The sequence below is a fragment of the Dasypus novemcinctus genome, chromosome 15 (assembly GCF_030445035.2).
Source record: "Dasypus novemcinctus isolate mDasNov1 chromosome 15, mDasNov1.1.hap2, whole genome shotgun sequence".
Classification (NCBI taxonomy): domain Eukaryota; kingdom Metazoa; phylum Chordata; class Mammalia; order Cingulata; family Dasypodidae; genus Dasypus; species Dasypus novemcinctus.
The window spans coordinates 108,587,699-108,598,377 of NC_080687.1; the positions used below are offsets into that span (position 1 = coordinate 108,587,699).

The 10,679-nt window shown below is 43.9% G+C and overlaps 2 pseudogenes; one reads left to right on the forward strand and one right to left on the reverse strand.

The window, feature by feature from the left end:
- Nucleotides 1–260: 260 nt before the first annotated feature.
- Nucleotides 261–6,533, reverse strand: LOC101413860 (potassium voltage-gated channel subfamily B member 2-like; annotated as a pseudogene).
- Nucleotides 6,534–6,933: 400 nt separating this feature from the next.
- LOC139436516 (olfactory receptor 2G2-like) lies at nucleotides 6,934–7,866 on the forward strand (annotated as a pseudogene).
- Nucleotides 7,867–10,679: the final 2,813 nt, after the last annotated feature.

The window sequence follows — 10,679 nt, forward strand, 5'->3', positions numbered from 1 at the left end:
TATATTCAAAAAATATGAGGTCCCATTCAACCCCCCCGCCTCCACCCCCCACTCCCCCCACAGCAACACTCTCTCCCATCATCATAACACATCCATTGCACCTGGTAAGTACATCTCTGAGCATCACTGCACCCCTCAAAAGTAACATTTTATGCACTTTTTGGGGGCTAGGTGGGGTGGGTTAGTCCACAGACATGGTTAACTGTGTTTTTTAAGGAACAAGAGTTTTGTTTTGTTTTTCTATTTTATTGCTTTTATAACTAGTCAATGCTAGTTTCACATGTAGGAAAATAATTTCTCTCTGCTGGGTTGGAATGAGTCTCTGGGGCAAACAATTGGTTTTCCATCTTGTGCCCTTCTTGACTATTGTCCTTTTTTACTCACCCACAGCATGGTGAATGTCTTGCCTGCAGTTGTGATCTGTGTCCAGGGGAGGAAGAGCCAACAGAAACGTCTTATCTTAAAGGGTCTCTTCCATTACTAGGCTGATAAATTGCAAAGCAATTTGGGCTGAGTTTGCCTGCTGGTCCTGCCTCATCCCTTGGAGCTCTAAATAGTCATTGTCAATGACACCCCACATCAGTGCTCCTCCCCTGCCATAGCTGAACCCCTCTGTGATCCAAAACTCCTTCAAAAATGAAGTCTAAAATATTTCCAAGTTCAATTAATCAGAAAATGAAATATTAATGATAGTCTTAAAGATTAGACATAGAATATGTAAAAATTTAGAAAAACTAAAATAAAGTAAAAAATAAATTGGGGCATTAAAAAATGAAAAATATAAAATTTTTTTGATGTTTTGCCTTTCATCACTCTAATAGGTATTACCCTGTGTGTACAGTGGCAAGGCAATCTCTTCCATTCCTTCCTGAGTGTCTACAAACTCTTTTTTAAAATTATATCTTCAAAAAAGTTTTAGGTCACTGTAAAGTCACATATAAAATATAGGGAACTCTCATATACCAAACATCAAACCCCTTTCCCCCTTCCTCAGAATGATCTTTTTACATGTGGATGTTATATTTGCTGCAACTGATGTACAGATATTTAAACATAGCTACCAAACATGGTTCCATTATAGTTTACATTATCATTTACATTTTAGACTGTACACTTTCATAAATTTTTGGTTACAATATGATTTACATTATGGTTTATATTGTAGACTGTACACCTTTATAAATTTGGGTGATATTTTAAATGGCCAGTATCAATCATTGCAGGATCATTCGGAACACTTCCATTGCCCACCCCAGTAATCCCCATCTTCCAACTATTCTATTCCTCTCTCCCCTTCCCCTTAAGGTGGGAGGGAATTCTCCAGGGCATGCATATAGGTTACATAGATCTGTTCAGATGTCTGTTGGGTATTGACATAGAGGGTAGAGTATCACATGACAACTGAGGGAATGCTGAGTTCCCATTCTGGAAAACCTTGTCACACTCTCCAGTGGAGCAGCAACAATCCCCCAAGTGCAAGGGCACAGAGAAGAAGGATGGTCCAATGATGGGCCCTTGATACTGATGACTATGTTTATGAGCCTGTGTGCTTGAATTTTCAACTTGGCCTAGAGCTGCAGGTTACCTTAGAGTTACCTCCTGAGAGCCTCCATGTTACTCATATGTGGCCACTCTCTAAGCCAAACTCAGCATTACATTCCCCCCATCAAGGGACATGATTCCTGGGGATGAGCCTTCCTGGTGTGGAGCGATTACTGCTGAGCACCAACTGGTGATGCAACTAGAAAAAGACCTTGAATAAAAAGGGGGAATGGTAAAGACAAATGAGTTTCTATGGCTAAGAGTATTAAAAATGAGTTGGGAGGTCATCAGAGGGCTTGTGCTTATGCACATCTCAGCAGGATCTCAGAGACAACCAAAGTAGATACAATCCCAGGTAGTGGTGCTCCTTAGGGCTATGGACACAACCAAGCCCTATGGTCATGGCAGATGGCTCTGCAGTTTGTTGCTTGCCAGTGGGCCCTACTTTGGAATTTGTGCTTCTGAGTGGATGGAGTTGGACACAGATATGACCTCTCTATGCATGCCTCTTCTGTCACTTTTACTGAACCTGTGGTTGGCACTGGGGTTGGTGTATGCTCAGGATTCTTGAATCTTTGGACTGTCTATGTGCCAGCTGGGCCCTGAACCTCAGCAGTGTTGCAACACCTACTCTCCAGTTCATAGGACCCAGGTCAGCTAGCAGGGAGGTGGTGATAGTCAACCACCTCACCAGGGAACCCAGAGGGACTACAGCTGCAAGCAGGAACCATGTGGGATCTAAGGCCCCTCTCAATTTAGAGGTGGAGTGGATATCACCATCTCAGGGTCCTTAGGATGGAAGAATAAAATATGGATTAGAGTGGAAAAAAGAAAAGAGTCATTGTCTTCATCAGTTTCTACTTCAATGAAGCTCCTCCTCTCCCTTGAAGAGAAAAGAAACTGTCTTTGCTTGGGAAACTGAGGGGGTAAGCCTTTTGAAGGTCCCTGATGGTTGTCAGAACCCCCCCTGCCCATTAAAGGTGTATCTCCCTGGGGAGAGTTTTCTTCCAAGAGGGTGGTGCTGATGTGCTATGAGGTGGTGAGCAGAGTCAGCTGTGATGACTGGCAGTGGCCTGGCTGTGCTGGGGTGGTCTGTGGTGCACTGCATCTACTTTCCTGAGAGTTTACTTTGAGAGATCTGGGCTTGAGTGAGTTGTTGCCTTTCAGCATGCTCTTAGGGCTGTCAGGGACAATGCCAGACTGCGGAGGACTGTGGGCCACCCTGGGAACCATGGGCATTCAGGTTCACAGCTATGTCAATTGGAGGATGTGCCAAGGCAGCATCCCACACAGCCAGCCCTTTCTCTCTAAGTGTTAGAAACAGGGTGCCTAGGCTCTATGGTGCTCTTCTGTCCACATAATGCCAGTGAGGAACTTCCCCTGCAAGTGGGAAGCAGAGGGCAGTGGCAGGGGAAAATTCTGTCTCAGTGAATTCAGTGGTGCAGCTGGTGAAGCTGTCAATGCTGTCAATACTTTTCATGTCCATCATGATCTTGGTGTGCACCAAGGCCAGCTGCTCTGGGAGCAGGCAACCTCTTCCACCTCAATCTCTTCCTCAAATGCAGATGGTCTCATATTGTTCCTTGGTGCCTATGCCTTGGTGATTTCATTGTATAGCATCTTCAGTTTCTGGTCACTTAGGTGCTGTGGCTGAAGGAAGGAGTGTTGTTCAGCTGCTCATGGGATTCTTTTTGGCTAACTTTCTGGTGCTTATTCTCCTAAGACTTGTAGAAACTTGTTTTGGAGAGTGCCTTCCCAGCCCACTTCTATAGGCTGGGAGACAGTTAATAATCATTGGCTGTGTCCTTCATATTGGCCAACTCTCCTGCCTTCTCCACAGCCACATCTCTCAGCTCCATACATCCACCAAAGTCATACCTTAAGTTCATAGAATGATGTTTCCATTCCCCTTCCCCTGCTTCAGAGCCTCTCTCCTTTTAATTGCTTTATCCTGGCATTTCTGCTCCTGTAAAACTCAGAAAATTTGTTTACAATGATTGGGATGGGGAAGGCAATAACCAGGATCCCAGCAATACAGCAGAGGCCACCCCTGATTTTCTCATAGTGTTTTAGGGTAAATGTCACCATAGGCTATAATGGTCATGGTGATGGTGGCCCACCAAAATGATGTGGGGATACTGGTGAATTTGGTAGCATCTTCATCTTTCTCAGCAAAAGATGACAGGCTGAAAAATATCATGATCCCCATTGCCAAAAACAGTATCAGTGAGTCCAATTCTTTGTAACTCTGTCTGAGGGTGAAACCCAGATACTGCATGCCTGTTGGATGTCTTTTGAGTTTTAGGATTCTCAGGATATGCATGAATCAGAAGATCTGAGAAACACACCTCATGTTCTGGAACTGTAGCATGCTTTTGTTGGATTCCATCAGGAAAATGGGTGACATAGTAAGGTAAGATAGACAGCAAATCAGTGATGTTTAGTGGGCCTTTAAAGAACTTCCATTTATTGCATGAGGATAGGAAAAATAAAATGTACTCCCATGAATCAAGCAATACACACAGCTTCCACATGTGCTAACTGGGGGTTGTCATTTGGTTGTCTGAATTCATCTGTTTCCTGCAGCTCCTGTAATGTGTTGAGTGATAAAATAATGATGAAGTGTAAAATGAATAGGATAGACATGATGGCTAAGATCTTCCAAACTTTTAGACAAAGGAAACTGGAAAGTCCAAGGTGGACAATCAGTAGATCACAGTTTTCTTTGACTCCAAAATCAGAACCACACTGCAAATCATTTTATATTTCATGGCTTTGCAGTTACTAATCAGTTTGGTTTTTCCAGCAAGTCCCAGTTTCTTCCTTTCTCAGGGCAGTACATATAATCAAACTCTTCTCCCTCTTGCTCTCTCGTTGCCTCGGGCTCATGCCTCAGTTCTTTATTCATTTGCTCTTTCTTTTGATGATATCTGGCTTGACAGCAGGACTCTAAATAAATCTCATCAATTCCCCAGTAATCAAGCTCTTGGCCAAAAGAGAGAGCCCACATTTCTTCCATCACATGGAGTTTCGTGTTCAGTAGAAATTTAAAATGGAAGTGAAGGCTCCTGGATATGGAGCCTTCTCATTCAAATTATAGTCATCACACACTTCCAGGAGGCTCCCAAGGGTGTTGCACTCTTGAAGCTTCCCCAAGAGTGTCCTCGGTAGCCAGTCAACGTTCTCCACAGAACTTGGCGGTTGAGGCCCCTCCTTTGATTTTGACTCTCCTAGAGCACGTTTTGCTCCTGAGAAAGCCCACTGGTTCTGGTGGAAGAGACAGTGTCAACCTTGAAGTCTTCCTGTTTACCCAGGGGGAGCCTTTTCTGCCTATTCGAACTGGACAAAACCTCAGGGCTAGGGTCTTTCGTAGAACAAGCTGCGGGAAAGTCAACTGAAGCACTGTCCCTTGGAGACAGGCATCTCCACAGACACGGGCAGCTCCACAGACGCAGGCAGCTCCACAGACCCGCTCAGCTGAGGCACAGGCTCGGGCACCACAGAGGCTGTGGGATTCCCGCTCCCGCTGGGCTCCTGTCCCCGCGACGATTCCCTTCGCTAATGATTTGTCACTGGAAAACCCTCCCCTCCACAGAGGAGGGTCTCCCCGGCTGGGGCTCCTGCTTGTCTGTACGGCCCTGACTCTGGTTCACCGTCTCTAGGAGGAAGGCTCAAAGGAGAGGTAAAGGGAGAAAGCTAAGGCACCTTTTCAAAGAACCATAGTCTTCCTCACTCTTCACCCCTTCCCCACGCGGGGCTCGCTGCCATGGCCCAGACAGAAGAGGGATGGGTTATCAAAGAGGAAATCCAGTGCGAGGAAGGAGCCCAAGAGGGCAGCACAGCGGAAGAGTCCCCGCCGCCTTGGCAGCCCGAGGCCCGGCAGCGGGGCAGGGAGGCAGCGGCTGTGTGTGCGCAGGGATCGCGCTGGGCGTGGGGGACGAGCGGCGCTCGGGAGCCTTTCCCCGCCCTGCAGCTCGCCGACTGGGGCGCACACAATATCCGCTTATTTTTTAAACAGAGTTTCTGGATTAGAGGGGTTTCTGTTTTAAATTTTACTACACTGTGCAGATGCATATCTTTAAAAAGAAAATTCAAACAAAACCACATCCCTCTTACAGAGACCTTACTTCTCTACCCAATTATATCCAAATAAGGTTTAATGACATTTAAGGTCTTTGAAAAATTGACTCAAACTTATCTTTAATTACCATATCCTGTTATTTGATTTAGTCCATATAGGCAATAATCCCTTCCAAATTTAGTTACTTGCTTTTTAATTTTTTTCCTTTATTAGAGAAGTTGTGAGTTTACAAAACAACCATTCACAAAATACAGGGTTCCTATTACCCCTCTACTACCAACACCTTGCATTGATGTGGAACATTTGTCACAGTTGATGACAGCATATTTTTATAATTGTTCTATTAACTAGAGTCCGTTGTGTAACATAGCATTCACTGTGTAGTGTAGTTCCAAGGATTTTTAAAAAATTTATTCTATTACTATGTATACTATCTAACATTTCCCCTTTTAATCACATGCAGTAATGTATTTCAGTGTTGTTAATTGCACTCACAGTGTTGTAGTACCGTCGACACCATCCATTCCCAAAACCTTTCCATGATTTCAAATAGGAACCCAGTACCTATAGGCTTTAAATTCCCATTTCCTATCCCCACCTCCTCCCCTGGTAACCTATATGCTAGATTCTGACTTTAAGAGTTTTTTTACTATAATTACTTCAACTTAGTGAGCTACTCACTTTTTTTTTTTCTTTCTATGCCAACCTATAGTGTCACCTCCATTTCTAGACTTATTGCAATTCTTTAGGCCTGGATTTTTAACTCTGCATCTCTGTAAGAGTAGGTTGTCAGGTCACCCTAGAACTAATCTCAAATATATCATTCCATAGGTTACTCAAACTCCTCTGCATTCTCATAATACATTGCATGCATAAACGTGATCATGAACTCTCTGATGTATTTCATCATTGTGTCTACCTAATCTACCTATCCATTTGGCAGATTTTCCTAATGCACTATATTTCTCTGGTATTTATAGTTCACATAGTTTCTACAAAATGTCATTACCTTTACATTGAAAAAGTTAATGCACATGAAAATGTGGGGAAGACTTCAATCTTTTGTACATTCTAACTTTATAATCACTATGACCTTTTGTTTTGTCCTCAAGGTAGATGGAAAACCTATGGCAAATAGATTGTGCTCATGGATTAATCAAAGATATCACACAGTGGTGTTCTCTACTTTGGCCTTTTCTCTTCACCTATTTCCAAAGTTTGATTTCCCGCACCAAGTCTTAACTGTCATGGATTTGACATAAAATCCCTGAGGTTAATACATTATATGACTTGATCTTTCAGGACTTAAAATGAGAGCAATGCAGTGGACCAATGAGACTGCCCTCCTTGGATTCATTCTGATAGATTTTTCAGACAAGCCTCAGTTGGAGCTGGTTCTCTTTGGAGACATCTTGTTCCGTTACCTTATGGCCCTTCTAGGCAACACTACTATCATCTTGGTGTCCATCTTGGACTCTAAACTCCACACTCGTAAGTACTTTTTCACCTCCCATCTCTCCCTTCTGGACCTCTTCTTCATCAGCAGTTATCATTCCCCTGCTTCTAGCAACCTGTGGGGTTCAGGTAAGTCCACCACATCTGGAGGCTGTGTGATTCAACTCTATGTCTCCCTTGCACTGTGCTCCACTGAGTGTATTCTCCTGACTGTGATGTCCAATGATTGCTATGCTACAGTTTGCTGTCCTCAACATTATGCTTTTGTCATTCATCATCAGCTCTGCCATGTCTTGGCCTCTATAATGGCTTAGTAGGGTGGCCATCACATTGATTCAGTCTACACTCACCCTTCAGCTTCCCTTTTGTGATCATTGCCAGGTGGATCATTTCTTCTGTGAGGTCCCTGTGCTCATCACATTGGCATGTGTGGACACCACACTCAACAAGCCTGAGTGCTTTGTGGCTAGCATATAATGCCTGGTGGTGCCTTTGTCACTCATCCTAACCTCATGTGGATACATGGCTCAAGCAATTTTGAAGACCAAGTCAGCCATTGGAAGACATAAAGTGTTTGGGACTGCTCTTCTCACCTGATGGTGGTCATCATCTTCTATGGAACCATCACCTTCATGTATCTGCAGCCAGCCAAGAACAGAGCCAAGGACCAGGGAAAGTGTTTTTCCCTCTTCTATACCGTGGTGACCCCCATGCTTAACCCACTCATCTATACCCTAAGGAACAAGGAAGTAAAGGCAGCACTGAAAAAAATTCTTGAGAAACTATGATTGAGTGGGACATGATTAACAAGAAACATTTAGGAGAGAATTACTAAGGGAGCATCATTTAATGAATGGTGACTCAATAAATAATTTGACTGTATTCATGATGCTATCAATGAGATTCAGTAGAAGAGATTAAATTAGAGCTTGAGTTTCAGAATCAGAGCAATCTGAGTTTGAGTGCCCATTTTTACCACATAAGAACTATGGGACTTGGTCAGTCTGCTTAACAACCATTACATTATCTCTAAACTGGGCTGTATTCTATGATCTGAAATGGAACAGACCAATAAAAAGAGATCACTGTTCTAAGGATTTACTATTTTTAAAGCTTGTTTTTATAAAGTTTATTCTACTTAAGAGCCATAGCCATATAATAGATGGCCTATAAGTTATTATAAAAGTATTAAAATTTCTGTTATGCAAAGATCATGTGTTCTGACCAGTTGCTCAGGACAGAAAGAGCAAACCCTAAACTTCAGTGACCTTGTCCTATCAACTATAATTATGGATTCCTGAGCCCCTTAGGTCCACTATGTAAGCCCTGTTACACTCTGAGTTCACCTCTAATGCTGCACCCCACCCCAGTCCTGTATTAGAATTTTCTGATTTTTTACATTTCTCCCCTCACTAGGTTTTTGAGAACAGCAAGTACATTATGATTTAATCACAGGCTAAAATAAAACCTTTACATATGGCTTTACAGTGACTCCCAGCTTTCCCTTTAAGCCCAGGCCTTTTCTCTTCAAAATCTCATGTTAAATTATTTATTTCTAGGGCAGAGCAAGATGGCATCTGAGGGAGTGCACCTCATAATCTCTCCTGAAAAGAAGTGTCTGGGTGGGGTTGGAGTCCTCCCAGAGCAGGCTGTTTCAGGGGTTTGCAGGGCCAGAGCTGTCTGGACATTGATTTGGAGAGACAGTGACAGGAGTGGTGCTTGTTAGAGGTAGAATTTTGGGTTTCTGACAAGGAGGTCAGAAGTTGTGGGCAGGACCCTTCTCCCTAGGGTTGGTGGCCACAGTGGTCCCTGAAAACTGCTGGCTGTGTGGTGGTGTTCCCAAGCCCCATGTTTCCTGGATGTGTGGTTCTGGGGTCCATGTCCCCTAAGCCCCGATAGCTCATGCTCCACAGACCCACATACCTTGAGTCTGCAATATCCCACCCTGGTCTTCCCATTCCCCAGTCCAGTGCTCCCTGAGGTCCGTGATTACCCTAGGCCTCTGGTTTTGGACTGACTTTGTGAGTGCAAGAGATTTAGGGGGAGACATGGAACATGGAGGGGATAGGTGAGTGGGTTAAATTTTCTGGTCACCCCCCCTTTTTTTTTGAGCTGGGAGGAGCATACCAGCTAGCTTAGGGAGAGCCTGGGAAGAAAGGAGAGATGAATCTTCTGAAAAAGCCCAATTTACCTAGATGCCCTGGGATAGGAAACTTGGTCTGGGAGAAGGAGGAGTCAGAATATCAATTAGCAGGCAGCAGATTTGGCCCAGTGATTAGGATGACCATCTACCAAATGGGAGGTCTGTGGTTCAAACCCGAATCCTCCTTGACCCATGTGGAGCTGGCCCATGTGCAGTACTGATGCATGCTAGGAGTGCCCTGCCACGCAGGGGTGTCCCCCATGTAGGGGAGCCCCACGTGCAAGGACTGCACCCCCTAAGGAGAGCTGCCTAGTGTGAAAGAAAGTGCAGCCTGCCCAGGAATGGTGCCACACACATGGAGAGCTGACACAATAAGATGATGCCACAAAAAGAAACACAGATTCCCATGCTGCTGACAACAGAAGCAGACAAAGAACATGCAGCAAATAGACACAAAGAACAGACAACTGGGGTTGGGGGAGGGGAAGGGGAGAAATAAATAAATAAGCAAATCTTTTAAAAATATATCAATTAGCCCTCCCCTAGCACACCTAAGGGAGAGGGACCATAGGATGTGCTTTCCAACCTTCCAATAGCATATTTGGGGTTCCTGGTGAGGTGTAGGAGCCCTCTTGTGGGAAATAAAGAGTCATTGTCTTCTGCGTTGAGTTGATTCACCAAGGACCTACTCCTTGAACCTCCTACTGAGCCTCTCATGCAACTTTCCTGCTGCCCTGGGAAAGAGGGAAGTGAGGAAGGGAGAAAGAGGGAACCTCAGATTCCTAAGCATTTTATTTCACTGCAAAGATGAGTCCTAGTTTGAAACTTTGGGTTTTTTTGTTATTGTCATTGGTTTGTCTTCTGGCTTTTCCTTCCTCTTTACCCCCCAAATGCCCTTTTTTTTTTTTTTTTTTACTTTACTTTTCTTTTCTTTTTATTGCTTGCTTCCCCCCCTTTTTTTAAAAAAGTTTTCTTTCTCTTCTTTTTTATTTTTTTCTTATATTAGGTGCTGCAGGGGGCACTTCACATTTGCTGTGTTTCTTCATCCTCCATTTCCTCTTTTCTGTGTGTATTGATTTTGGCCACCAACACTATCCCCTTTTCTCTACATCTTTCTATCCTCCATCATTTATTGTTTCTCTGACATTCCACCTCTCTTTGTTTGGCCCCCAAATTTTCTGACTTTTTATTTCTAATACCTTTGTTCTGTTTTCTGTCTTTTATTCACTCTTTGTATTATTTTCTTTTTACCCCTCTCCTGAAAACACTGGCCTTTAATTCATATATACTCCCCCTCATATTCAGTTGACTGACTCATAATCTCTCCTGCAAAGAATCAGCGAGTAGGGCTGGAGTCCTGCTGGACCAGGCTGTTTCGGGTGCTTGCAGGGCAGGAGGTGGCTGGATGTCAATTTGGTGGGACAGTAACGGAGGAGATTCTTGCGAGAGGTGAATTTT